General features: G+C 40.0%; 2 long non-coding RNA genes across 9 annotated transcripts in view; one reads left to right on the top strand and one right to left on the bottom strand.

Moving 5' to 3' along the window:
- The window catches only part of LOC137621428 (uncharacterized), a 337,042-nt gene that overhangs the window by 308,708 nt on the left and 14,514 nt on the right, over positions 1-13,820 (bottom strand). For all 3 annotated transcript variants that reach the window (XR_011040226.1, XR_011040225.1, XR_011040227.1), the window contains exons 2-3: positions 768-882; positions 325-437 (exon numbers count right to left, since the gene is read on the bottom strand). This is a non-coding gene — a long non-coding RNA (uncharacterized lncRNA). The remainder of the gene's footprint in view (positions 1-324; positions 438-767; positions 883-13,820) is intronic.
- Positions 1-13,820, top strand: part of LOC137621427 (uncharacterized) — a 315,539-nt gene that overhangs the window by 155,775 nt on the left and 145,944 nt on the right. The window lies entirely within an intron of this gene.

Here is a 13,820-nt window from a genome sequence, read left to right on the forward strand (position 1 = left end):
GTCATCAGCAGCCATTACCTGACCCTCCCTTGTCCTCGCTTGAGTGAAGAGGGCGCTTGGGGACTATCATATGTATATATGGTCAGTCTCTAGGGCATTGTCACTACCATTTGCCTCTGTCATTCATGAGCAGAATTTTAACCTTTAAAATGTTAAGGGAAGATTGCATACAATTTGTCAAAGAATAAACCTTGGTTGTGGTTTAGAAATGAGTACAGTAATGCCTAACGCAAAACCTTCTGACAACAAAATTGCTTTGGTTATGAACATAAAATAAATGATTTTGCAATCTGAATTCTACCTTTACATTACACTTTTCCTTACCTTATTTGGCTTCAAATGTTCTCCATCATTCACACAACCATTTTGTGCTCATTAAATCTGATGAGAGCAGTAGTAGTATTTTGATCTTCTCTTACACCAAATATTGACTCGACCTGCAAAAGTGTACAAAATCAAAAACCATAGCCTTCAATTTGGCAACACTCAAAATTGTAAATAATAATTCTTTTATTAACTATTTACATTATGTCAAGGTACAAATAAGTCTCGTATAAATATAAATGAATTTAAATGTTCCTCACAATAAGTCGACAGTTTACCGACACTTTCTTGTAATTCACTGAGAAAATATAATTTAACTTCACAGACAACAATATTGACATGGAGGGAAGAAAAGAGCTAACGTGTTATCGGCAATGGGCAAGTCGAATTATTACACCTATGAACAAACTGATATCAATTCTAACTATACTCTTCTACACTACCTTGTTTAAACAAACTCAAGTGTGTTCAATATGGCAACAGTCGAATTAGTAGTAGTAGTAGTAATTATTGTTGTTGTCTACTACTGATCAATTACATTTCAAGCTCAACCTGGACCTGCAAAACAAAAATAAAATTTAAAACCATAACCTTGAGACCGATTAAGTTAATCGTAAATTCTAACAAAGGTTCGTAGTTTGAATCAGATACTACAGTATTCATAATGTACTCTACCATCATAAGACTCACATAGGTCTTAAAATAGTGTAAAAGTGTTTATAGTCTCTCATGCACAGTACATAAAGAATGGCCAATTGCACAGACACTGAAATTATGACTTCATTCTGAAGTTGAATAAAATGACAAATTCGTAGATAATTTGTATTTTTCCTAACCATACAAACCTTAGCTATTTAAATAGGGTATTACTTTCGGCATAGCTGAAATGGCGAGCCATTAGAATTTTAACAAGGATTTACTACCCCCTCGCTAGTTAGCGAGGGGGTAGGGGAGGGGTAGCTAGCTACCCCTCCCCCCTCACACACCGGTGAACTAGTTCACTTTGCTTAGAGGTAGGACTTCACGGGGGACAGGGCTGTCGGGCAAGTTTGATTAAATAGCTAGGGTTTGTATGGTTAGGAAAAATACAAATTATCTACGAATTTGTTATTTGTTCTGTAACCGAAATACAAACCACGCTATTTAAATAGGGTGACTTAATCCTTAGGAAGGGTGGTAAGTCCCAGCCCTTACTGGCTTTTTGGCTTTTGCCCGGGGACTCAGTATCTGAGTGTGTAGAACTCGAGATAAGGAGTCCCTGCACCTCGCAAGTACCTTGCTCTGCAAGGACCGCGGCCTACGTAAGCGTGTGTATGAAGGAATGAAGTGTGACTCATCCTTGGAAGTTGACCTGGAGTCCATTAGATGGAATTCTAGGTTAGGACGTTCCCAATACCACCTCGTAAGGGTATGGGGGACGCGACAGTATTATCTTAATACTAGGAACACAAGGAAGCATGGTTTACCTGCAGTGCTTTGAGGTCAGCTGTGCAGAGAACCCAGGATGCTGCTTTCCCCAAGAGAGGGGAGGATGAAGAAAAGAACAAGGGCCAGGCATATCTTTTCATTCATGCAGACTAAAACTGGGTAACAATGCCCTCAACCTTCTGCTGCTTGTCCATTAAGGAGCCTGAGGTTTAAACCAGCTGTTGTGCAGCCACCACAGGGCCGATAGAGAATGTATCGAGGCTCCTGTGGGTCACGTCCTGCAGGTAGTGGGCTGTGAAGGTCGTTTGACGCTTCCAAACCCCTGCTTATAGAACCTGCGTCACTGAGTAGTTTCTTTTGAATGCCAGAGACGTAGCGATGCCTCTGACATGTGCTCTAGGGCGACGTGACGGAGGAGGGTCTGGATTCAGGGAATGGTGGATGACCCTGCGAATCCATGCCGAGATAGTGTTCTTAGCAACCCTCCTCTTCGTCCTTCCTGTGCTCACAAACAATGCCTGCACTCGAGGACGAATTGCAGCTGTTCTCTTAAGATGAAGCAAGCAAAAATTAAGCTGCAGTCATATAAAACTTGAAAAACTGCACAGTAATTTTTAATTTCGTATCATTGTCAGCCTTAACGTTACAAAGTTAGGAAAGAAATGCAAGTCGAGGTAATGAGGCTGTACGAAAGTCATCCAGCAAATAAGTTTATAAAATGTCCTTAAACCACAAACAGGATAATGCTTATCAAACTGGTTTGTTAATCACCCGATTTTTACAATAAAATTAGAAACTAGACAAATCAGTAAAAAAAAATTCTGATATAACACCGTGGCACTGTCATTCACAACAGCTCTTTTTATGGTTTGTAAAAAAAACATTTAGCAGCACAATTTACTGTACACTGTTACTCATTGGTCGACTACATTTTTATGCACTGTTATACTGCCTATTGATAGCTTTTGTGATAATGAAGTGACATAAAATAATCCACAATACAATGCATGGATAGGGTAGCTTCCACATACCCTAGACAGTCGACAAACTACCTTCTCATTGAACCAATCATTGACTTAAGTACAGTGCAGTTAGATTGCATGGTCTAGAAGTGGTTTCCCCCTCCTATTTGGGAGTGTTCAATATTTGCTTTGTTTTACTTATACTTTTGCCCCTTAAGGCATTTACATCTACATACCGGTAATGGGTAGCACTGAAAATAGAAGGCGAGGTGATTGAATGTGTATTTGAAGTGCTGATGAGAACGAGTGATTACTGCATAATGTAAGATTTATTATTTGCACTTAATCATCTCTTCTCTAAACAAAAGTTCACCAACTACAGTACTTCATATGTCCTATCTTTTAGATTATCGTAGTGTATTTTGCTTCTCCTTTTTCCTGTAATCTGAGAAACAAAATCAAATTGCTCTCACAAAAATATAAAATTGTACTTCAAGTAATGTATTACGCACAGGCGCTGCGCTCTTGGTAATCTAAATGCTAAAATAAGGGCATAAAACATATATAAATCTTTGCCGGGACAATACTGGTGAAAGTGGTCACTGATGGACAAAAAATAGCATGCTAGATATCTAGCTAGATAAAATTAAAAGTTATTTCTGTACTCTTCTCATTTGTATGGGCTTCCTCTTAGTCAAGTGCCATGATTGAAGTCTCATGTAAAAATGGGTTCACCACATAATTACTGTATATTGTATTAGAATACTAAATTTTTCTATTCTATGGGCCTAAACTAAGGACACGCTCTGATTTTAAGACAAATTAGCATGGGATAGAAAATTCACTCGGCCAGTTGTCAAAATCATTTTAAACGAAAATTTTTCATCAAATCCTTTATACATACATACATACATACACATACCAAGGCACTTCCCCCAATTTTGGGGGGTAGCCGACATCAAACAAATGAAACAGAAAAGGGAACCTCTCCTCTCTACATTCCTCCCAGCCTGACAAGGGACTCAACCGAGTTCGGCTGGTGCTGCTAGGGGTGCCACAGTCCACCCTCCCCAGTTATCCACCCAAGATAATGCTGAATCCCCTACTGCTGCTACCTCCGCGGTCATCCAAGGCACCGGAGGAAGCGGCAGGGCCTACTGGATCTGCGTCACAATCGCTCGCCATTCATTCCTATTTCTAGCACGCTCTCTTGCCTCTCTCACATCTATCCTCCTATCACCCAGAGCTTACTTCACTCCATCCATCCACCCAAACCTTGGCCTTCCTCTTGTACTTCTCCCATCAACTCTTGCAATCATCACCTTCTTTAGCAGACAGTCATTTTCCATTCTATCAACATGGCCAAACCACCTCAATACATGCATATCCACTCTAGCTGCTAACTCATTTCTTACACCCATTCTCACCCTCACTACTTCGTTCTTAACCCTATCTACTCGAGATACACCAGCCATACTCCTTAGACATTTCATCTCAAACACATTCAATTTCTGTCTCTCCGTCACTTTCATTCCCCACAACTCCGATCCATACATCACAATTGGTACAATCACTTTCTCATATAGAACTCTCTTTACATTCATGCCCAACCCTCTATTTTTTACTACTCCCTTAACTGCCCCCAACACTTTGCATCCTTCATTCACTCTCTGACGTACATCTGATTCCACTCCACCATTTGCTGCAACAACAGACCCCAAGTACTTAAACTGATCTACCTCCTCAAGTAACTCTCCATTCAACATGACATTCAACCTTGCACCACCTTCCCTTCTCGTACATCTCATAACCTTACTCTTACCCACATTAACTTTCAACTTCCTTCTCTCACACACCCTTCCAAATTCTGTCATTAATCGGCCAAGCTTCTCTTCCGCGTCTGCAACCAGTACAGTATCATCCGCAAACAACAACTGATTTACCTCCCATTCATGATCATTCTTGTCTACCAGTTTCAGTCCTCGTCCAAGCACTCGAGCATTCACCTCTCTCACCACTCCATCAACATATAAGTTAAACAACCACGGCGACATCACACATCCCTGTCTCAGCCCCCCTCTCACCGGAAACCAATCACTCACTTCATTTCCTATCCTAACACATGCTTTACTACCTTTATAGAAACTTTTCACTGCTTGCAACAACCTTCCACCAACTCCATATAACCTCATCACATTCCACATTGCTTCCCTATCAACTCTATCATACGCTTTCTCCAGATCCATAAATGCAACATACACCACCTTATCTTCTGCTAAATATTTCTCGCATATCTGCCTAACTGTAAAAATCTGATTTATACAACCCCTACCTCTTCTAAAACCACCCTGTACTTCTAAGATTGCATTCTCTGTTTTATCCTTAATCCTATTAATCAGTACTCTACCATACATGTTTCCCAGCACACTCCTTTATACTTAATATAAACATTAAGCTCTGCCATATAAAACCTTTTTATTAATTATATCAGTCACTTTTATCTACATTGATTAACTATGCTTAGCAGGTTTCCTATATATTTTATCAAAAACTCAATTTTAACAAATCATTACTAAATTTTTCTTGAGCTTTTATTCCCAAAGTTCTTGTATTCCTTGATGATTGGAAAGAACCCGATCTTTCCCTTTTATCTCTCTCTAAACAGTCCTAATAATTGTTTTCTTATAGGACTGATTCCAGGACAAAGATTTATATTTTATAGGTAGTATTTCATTCCAAGTAGGGAATTAAAGTATTAGAATAGTAGCATTTCATTCCTTCATTCTAAGTAGAATACCTAAAAGTTGATTCTCCTTAAAACGAGTGTTATCAATGACAGAAAATCTGTTTGACCTTTCTAGCTGCTGACCTGACCTTCAATCCTTAAACTTCAAGGTGATGGAATATTATGAGAGACGGCAGAAACATAAAAGGGAAATCACAAGTACACAGGAGAAATAGTTGGAGATTGGGACCCTTCAGAGGCAAACTACTATTAAGTTAAAAAAAATCAAACACTAACATCTGGCCACCATTAGAAGGGAAAAGAAATATTCCAATTGACCAAGAAATTGTGTACAGTATAGTGTTTGTCTGCGACAAGAAAATAAGGATTAAGTTGAAAGGTCAAGTACACAGGACAGTTGTGAGACCGGCAATGATGCATGGAGCAGAGACGTGGGCAATAAAGAAGACAGAAGAGAAGAAGATGGATGTGGCAGAGATGAGAATGTTGAGATGGATGTGTGGGGTGACAAGAAGAGATAAGATATGGAATGAGGTAATTAGGGGTACCACAAGAGTTCTGTATCAAGGATGACCTTCGATCAAAGGGATTAACCTGTGATGAGGTGTGGGACAGAGGTAGATGGAGAAAGCTGACCAGAAACATCGACCCCACACAGAAGTGGGAAAAGATGTAGGCAAAGAAGAAGAAGAAGAAGAAGTTTGTCTGCAATCGGACCTTAACATTTAAAATTAAGGGTATCAGTCAGCAGATACCTTCAATTGTAGAAAACATTGAGTATGCGCAGCCCCACCCTAACGATACCCTAGATACCCTATTTCCACATATAGTATAACTAGGTAAACTCCATCCCAAGAACAATCATATACTATAAGCATATATTAAACCTGATAGCCTAATGCAATTGCCCCTTCCTGGCGATCTGCCACACTGGGGTTCGAGTCCTCCTCAAGCTGGATAGTTTCTTTTAGTGCCTACAACCTTATCACCCTTGTGAGCTATAGATGGAAATTTGGGAGGAGCCTACAGGTCTATCTGCTGAGTCATCAGCAGCCATTACCTGACCCTCCCTTGTCCTCGCTTGAGTGAAGAGGGCACCTGGGCACCTTTCATATGTATATATGGTCAGTCTCTAGGGCATTGTCACTACCATTTGCCTCTGTCATTCATGAGCAGAATTTAAACCTTTAAAATGTTAAGGGAAGATTGCATACAATTTGTCAAAGAATAAACCTTGGTTATGGTTTAGAAATGAGTACAGTAATGCCTAACGCAAAACCTTGTGACAACAAAATTGCTTTGGTTATGAACATAAAATAAATTATTTTGCAATCTAAATTCTACCTTTACATTACACTTTTCCTTACCTTATTTGGCTTCAAATGTTCAACATCATTCACACAACCATTTTGTGCTCATTAAATCTGATCAGTAGTAGTATTTTGATTGTCCTCTCTTACACCAATACTAACTCGACCTGCAAAAGTGTACAAAATCAAAAACCATAGCCTTCAATTTGGCAACACTCAAAATTGTAAATAATGATTCTTTTATTAACTATTTACATTAGGTCAAGGTACAAATAAGTCTCGTATAAATATAAATGAATTTAAGTGTTCCTCACAATAAGTCGACAGTTTACCGACACTTTTTGGTAATTCACTGAGAAAAGATAATTTAACTTCACAAACAACAATATTGACATGAAGGGAAGAAAAGAGATAATGAGTTATCGGCAATGGGCAAGTCGAATTATTCAACCTATGAACAAACTGATATCAAGAATGAAAAGATGATGATAAACTATTAATATTTGCAAAATGAGTCCATTAGCTTCTTGAAAGTTCTCATTACTGTACTTCACAACTTTAAATATATTCTACATATTCACTCAACCACAACATTACTTTACATTATATACAAACCAGTTACAAAATTGGAACTTTTTCCTCTTCTAGTACACTAGTTAATGCTGGATAGGATCTTTCCTACTTATTAATCTTGTTAGGAATTTTTATTTCAATTCTAACAATACTCCTCTACATTACCTTGTTTGCACAAACTTTGAGTGTTCGATATGACAACAGTAGGATTAATAGTTGTTGTTGTTTACTCCGGATCAATTACATTTCAAGCTCAACCTGCACCTGCAAAACAAAACAAAAAATTAAAACATTAAAAACATAACCTTGAGACAGATTAAGTTAATTGTAAATTCTAACAATTGTTCGTAGTTTGAAGTACTCTACCATCACAAGATTCACATAGGTCTTAAAACAGTGCTAAAGTGTTTATAGTCTCTCATGCACAGTACATAAAGAATGGCCACTTGCACAGACACTGAAATTCAGATGCTTTCATGCTGATTTTGACAAAGGAAAAATCTATTTCTGGGCGAGGGACCTGTGTCACCCAGTGAAATACTCCTTATAACACCATTTCTAAGGTATAAATACTGCTAAATATATCAGAGAAAAAAGTTGCATGGAATGCTAGGAATATACCCAGCTAGCTCACTCTTATAGTGTCGGTACAGTATAGTAACTGGGGCATGTTAGAACCACTACCAGAGGTTCCTTACCAATTAGTCTTCTCCTTCCTCAATATCCCCTGATTCTATGAGGTGCCATTATTTGTACAAGGCAAAGATCAATTTGCATCTAGAGCTATATAATCTATTCCTAGTATGGCATTTCCATCCCTTCTCCCCTAGTGTACTAGTCAAGGTTAGAGAGATTTGCAATTCCAAGGCCTTTGCTGAAGTGATATTTAGATACAAAGACACTTCAGAAAGCATCGTTATTGTTTGCCATTGTTTTACATAGTCTTGTACTTCAAGGAACACTTAACATTTTTTCAATATTGACAAAAACCATCCATGCTTCTAGTATTAAATATTTCAAGCTCCCTATTACAGTTGCTCGGCAGTTAATACAGCACCAATATGTGCAGGCATTTTACTTGCTAATGATGAAATGAAATAGGCATTGAGCAGGATTTTTTTCATTCACAGCTTTAGTCTGAAGTACCCAATGCCTAAAATAGCATCAACATCGTTAGTAAGTTGCAAGGGAATCTTGGCTGTAATTTAGACAAATGGAAATATCTTGATTCCAGCTTCTTTGTGTGTTCCCAGTCCTTACCTTTCCATACTGACCAACCCTCAGTATGATTTAACTAGTGATTTAAAGTTTCAAAAATGTTATTAACATTCATGGTAATGAAAAAGTAAACTAGCTTACTAAGTCAGGAGATAAAAATATCACTAAAAATGTTACTGCATATTGTTTCATATGATAAATTCAATAACTTCTTTCTTATTTTCTCGCACTACTTATAAACCAAACAATTTCTTGGTATCACCATTTGTGTGAAGTACTAGGTCCAGAATAATGTAAGAAACATCTAAATACTGTTCATCCTTGGAAATAACAATGATGAAGATGTAAAATATAATGTACTTTGTCATTTTGAATTGGTTCAATAAGGTCATAGAGTTCCGATTACACATCCTTAATAGGGATCACCCAATAGATTTTTCAAACAAGACAAAAATAAATTTGGAACAACATAAAGTCTAAGATTGACATCAGAGTGAAATAACAAATTTGGAAATAATTTATTTTTCCTAACATACAAACCTGGAGCTATTTATAGGGTATTACTTTCGGAAACGCGGAAAACCAGCCAAGACAATTTTAGCGAGGGATAATTACCCCATACGCCAGTTAGCGGTAGGGGGTTGGTCGAATTGAATTGAATATAGGATTTAGGCATTAAGCCAAGCACTGGGGCATCAAAGGCCATTCAGCGCTATATAACGAAAATCATTCAATCATATCTGTATACTCACACCATTTACTATCATTTTAACCTTTAATACAAATCGTAACACTTTCATACGATAAAATCTAGATGTGAAATAAATAGGGATTAAAAGGGTAAAATAAATAAATAAATTAATAAAATCAATTATGGCTCGTAATATAACCCAATACTTTGTATAAATGTTCTCAAGTTCAGGGTATTACAGTTTTCCCCCTGTATATCTCTTAAAGGTTTGTCCTGGAGTAAATGTGTCCTCCTTTGAAGATTAAAAACAGGACAATCGACTAAAATATGTTTAACATCCATTGTCACTTGACAGGTATTACAAAGAGGGGCCTGTCTCCCTTCCCCACTCTTCATTAAATAATTGTGTGTTGCATGTGTATGGCCAATACGCAGCCTAGTTAAAATAATGGTATCCCTCCTACTTGTAGAATTACAAGATGACCATTTATCCACCAATGGGTGGATTTGTTTCAATTTTGTATTGGTGGTCAGTTCAGACCATCGAGCTTGCCACTTGTTTTTACAGTAAAGATGAATCTCACTTTAAAGATCTTTGTAAGGAATACTTAAGGGGGATGGATTACTTAGCCCTGAAGCTTCCTTTGCTGCCTTATCTACTTGTTCATTTCCATCCACCCTAACATGGGCAGGGACCCAACAGAAGTGAACACTGATACTCTTCCTAGACTGCAGAAGTACTAACCAGTCCTGCACCTCTTGTACTAGATGATGGCCCGGCATAATTTGTTTTAATGAGAGTAAAACACTATTGGAATCCGTAAAAATTGTATAAATACTATTTTGGATGCCATTTTTAAAAATATGTTGGACTGCGAGAATTATTGCGTACAGCTCAGCAGTAAATATTGAACAAGAGGATGGGAGTTTCCTTCTAATAACAATATCCCCCACCACAGCTGCACTTCCAACTCCTGCAGCCGATTTGGAGCCATCTGTAAAAACATGTTTCCCATGATGTTGAGCAGCATGATTTAAAAACTCACTTTTCATTACCCTACTAGGTAAGGTATTTTTCCCTCCTGCCGTAAAACATACTTTAACAGGTGGATTACACCAAGGAGGAGACTTGGGATATCCTACCTCTGCTATCTGTGCTGTTAACAAGCCTACTTCTCTAGCATCATTTTTCAGCTGTACTTCCAAAGGCTTAGGCACTCTAGATCTGTTAGGAGCCCGATCTAAAGGCGTCCTAACATATTTACAGTTAGGATTGTTTCTCACAGCAAGGGACCTAGCTAAAAATGATATTTTCATAATAAAATAAATTTTTGAATATACTTACCCGCTGGTTATATAAAAGAGCTGAAGTCCCTGACGCCAGGGCAGAAAATTCAAATCTCGCGCTATCGAAGATACGCCAGGTGTACCAACCGCACCCTAGCGGTAGAACAGGTGGAACTACACACCAACTCCAGTTCTTCCATGCCTCATAGCCATACCATAGGTAGTCTCTAGAGGGGAGGAGGGAGGGTGTTAAATTTATATAACCAGCGGGTAAGTATATTCAAAAATTTATTTTATTATGAAAATATCATTTTTAAATATAAAACTTACCCGCTGGTTATATAAAAGAGCTGATTGACACCCCTTGGTGGCGGGTCAGAGACAGCTACATACAGAAAATTCACTTAAGGGTTACATACAATAAACTTAAGCAGTTCTCACCTGATAAGGAAGCTGACAGCAATGATACTCTGCCTCATTTCGTCCGCTATCCTTAAGAGATCCAGTAATCCACTCGGGCTGAAAATCTCTAGGAGCTGTCAAACGGTACAAACACCTATAACATGACAGGACCTCAACCAATACCCTTGTTCCGGGTGCACTCAAGGAACAAATTGACCACCTAGCCAAATCAAAGATTGCGGAAGACTGACGCCCAATCTCCACAAACAACCATAACAAACGAGTTCCAAGAGATAGAAAAGGGGTATTAGGAAAAAAGGGAACGTAGTGGTAGATCATTCACCTACTATCGCATTAGCCGCTATAAAAGGACCCAACGTAAAAAAGTCCTCATAGCGAGTCTGAACATTCTTCAAATAATGGGATGCAAAAACAGACTTACTTCTCCAAAATGTTGTATCCATCAGACTTTGCAGAGAACGGTTCAGTTTAAAGGCCACTGAAGTCGCTACCGCTCTGACTTCATGTGTCTTGACTTTGAGGAGCCTCTGATCCGACTCATCACACTGAGCATGAGCTTCTCGAATCAACAATCTAACGAAAAAAGACAAGGCATTCTTGGACATGGGCATCGAGGGTTTCCGAACTGCACACCACAGAGCGTCTGAGTTACCTCTCAGATTCTTAGTTCTGTCCACATAAAACCGTAGAGCTCTAACTGGACAGAGAACCCTTTCCAATTCATCGCCAGCCAAATCAGAAAGGTTAGAAATCTCGAAGGATTTGGGCCATGGTCGAGAAGGGTTTTCGTTCTTGGCCAGAAACCCCAGTTGCAAAGAACAAATGGCTTTCCCATTCCGAAAACCAATGTTCTTGCTTAAAGCGTGAACTTCACTAACTCTTTTCGCAGTGGCGAGGGTAACTAGAAAAAGGGTTTTCAAGGTTAAGTCCTTAAATGAAGCCGAGTGTAAAGGCTCAAATCTGTCACTCATGAGAAATTTAAGGACAACATCCAAATTCCAGGCGATGGGAGCCGTTTGAATCTTCTTGGTCGTATCAAAAGACCTAAGTAAATCTCGTAGATCTTTATTATCAGAAAAGTCTAGGTTCCTGTGTCGAAAAACCGTCGCCAACATACTCCTGTAACCTTTAATAGTCGATGACGAGAAGTTATGCTTAGCTTTAAGGTCCAAGAAAAAATCTGCTATTTGGGAAAGCGATGTACTGGAAGAGGAAATCGCGTTAGTTCTACACCATTCCCTGAACAACTCCCACTTGGACTGATACACCTTGATGGTTGAAGACCTTCTTGCCCTTGCAATTGCCTTGGCTGCCTTCTTCGAAAATCCTCTAGCTCTAGCGAGTTTTTCCATAGTCTGAAGGCAGTCAGACGTAGAGCTCGGAGGTTTTGATGATTTCGGGCCAAGTGAGGTTGTCTGAGAAGATCGGGTCTCATGGGAAGGCTTCTCGGGACATCCACCATCCATTCCAGTACCTCTGGAAACCAGCTCCTTGACGGCCAGAACGGAGCTATCAGTGTCATTCTGGTCTCCTCGTGTGAAACGAACTTCTGAATCACTTTGTAAAGGATCTTGAACGGAGGGAAAGCATAAACCTCCATGTGTGACCAGTTCATCAGAAAAGCGTCTATGTGTAAAGCTTCGGGGTCTGGAACCGGAGAGCAGTAACACTCTAGCCGTTTGGTCTTCGCGGTGGCAAAGAGATCCACGAGAGGTCGACCCCATAACCGCCACAGACTCTTGCAGATGTCCGGGTGCAGAATCCATTCTGTGGAGAGAACCTGACCTTTCCTGCTGAGTCTGTCTGCGCTCACATTGTTGACTCCCTGGATGAACCGCGTCAAAAGAATCACCTTCCTTTCCTCCGCCCAGATGAGGAGCAGTCTTGCAATCTCGAACAGAGGCCAAGAGTGGGTCCCGCCTTGTTTCGCAATATAGGCCAGAGCTGTCGTGCTGTCCGAATTGACTTGGACTACCTTGCCCCTGATCTGCTTTTCGAAGCCGATGAGAGCCAGATGAATAGCTAAAAGCTCTTTTTGATTGATGTGGAGAGAGGTTTGCTCCACCGTCCAAGTCCCCGAAAGTTCCTGCTTCTCTAGAGTGGCTCCCCACCCCGAGTTGGAGGCGTCGCAACACAACACGAGGTTTGGGTTCCTCTGAAGTAAAGACAAGCCTTCTTTCAGTCTGGGCTCGTTGTTCCACCATTGAAGATGAGACTTGATGGAAGTCGATATGGGAATGCAATCCCTGTCGAGGCTGTCCCCTTTCTTCCAATGGCGGTTGAGATGAAACTGAAGAGGACGCAAGAACAACTTCCCCAGGGTCACGAACTTCTCTAACGACGAGAGAGTCCCCAGAAGACTCATCCAATCTCTGACGGAGCAAAGATCTCTCTTCAGGAACGTTTGTACTTTTAGGAGGGCTGCTTGGATTCTCACCGACGACGGAAAAGCCCGAAAACTCCGACTGTGAATCTCCATCCCCAAATAAAGAATCTCCTGGGATGGAATGAGTTGTGATTTTTCCAAGCTCACCAGGAGACCCAGTTCTCTGGAGAGATCCAAAGTCATCTTGAGGTCCTTCAAACAACAATCGGCTGAGGAGGCTCTTATCAGCCAATCGTCCAGATACAGAGAGGCCCTGATTCCCCTCGAATGCAGCATGCTTGCCACGTTCAGCATGATCTTGGTGAACAATAGAGGAGCCGTGCAGAGTCCGAAACAAAGAGCCCTGAACTGGAAGACCTTGTTCCCGTCCATGAACCTCAGATAACGTCTGCAGCTGGGATGAATCGGAAGGTGGAAATAGGCATCCTGAAGATCTAAAGAGACCATCCAATCGTCCTTCCTCACAGCTGCC

Source organism: Palaemon carinicauda, chromosome 28 (assembly GCF_036898095.1).
Source record: "Palaemon carinicauda isolate YSFRI2023 chromosome 28, ASM3689809v2, whole genome shotgun sequence".
Lineage (NCBI taxonomy): Eukaryota > Metazoa > Arthropoda > Malacostraca > Decapoda > Palaemonidae > Palaemon > Palaemon carinicauda.